Here is a 1,034-nt window from a genome sequence, read left to right as displayed (position 1 = left end):
GCCAAGAAATTATTTTCCTCTGTCACAAGCTTTTTGGCTGAGTGAATTCCCATTCCACGCACATTTGGAAGGTACATGTTAAAGAAACCTTAAGGCGTCAGTGACAAGTGGGCCAATGCCTTTTCAAGCTTGATTACTTGACATGCACCACTGAGTTGCAGCTTGGATAAAACCTGTGAACAAATGAGAAAAGAAGGGCAGGCAAATGACATGTTGAATAAATTATAATTTTGAAAGTATTCAATTCTAAGCTTTATTGGTGCAAGTATACAACTTCTGAAGTTTTCTTAAAATAATGCTTAGAACTGCTTCACGTGGAAATGACTTCATGTATGCATTTCAGTCTTAATTATAGAATGATTTAAAAAATATATGTATAATTCAGTTGGACCTAGTGTAATAAAAAAAAAGGGTGATGCCTTTTGACCCTAGGGGTGTACTGCTGTCATGTATCGAGGGCATGATACTCTGTATTTGGAAAAACCACGTGATGCTAGAAGACCAGAATCTCATCACAATATCGGTGTAACCGTTCTTCATGAGGTATGCTATTTCGGCATCTGCCTCATAACAACTGGTAGGACAGAAATCGGTCTAAAATTATTTGGATCACAATTTGATTCCCTCTTGTAAAGCGGAGTGACAGTAGCTGCTTTCCATGACCTTGGTATTTCACCACAGCGGATTGATAAATTAAAGATGTGGGTAAGTGGTGCGGCTAGAACATTGGAATCAACTTTGAGTATGCGCCAGTGACTGTCCTTGAGGCCAGACGATTTGTTGACACACATCGATGACAATTCTTTCCGAACAAAGCTAACTGGTATGTCTTTAAATACAAAGTCTGGGGTATCTCGCGGTGTCAAAATCAGACGATCACAATACATTCAATGTGGGAAGAAGGCTTCTAAGACGACTACCCTCTGACGTAAAGAATTTGTTAAAACAATTAGCAATATCCAAACTGCCCGTAAAGGTTTTATCATCCAGCGAAATTTCTTGCACTGCAACCTTGCTTTTATTAGGTATGAGCT

This window comes from Montipora foliosa, chromosome 13, assembly GCF_036669935.1.
Source record: "Montipora foliosa isolate CH-2021 chromosome 13, ASM3666993v2, whole genome shotgun sequence".
In the NCBI taxonomy this organism is placed as follows: Eukaryota; Metazoa; Cnidaria; class Anthozoa; order Scleractinia; family Acroporidae; genus Montipora; species Montipora foliosa.
The sequence above is the reverse complement of the archived record's forward strand: the minus strand, read 5'-3'. Positions refer to the sequence as shown.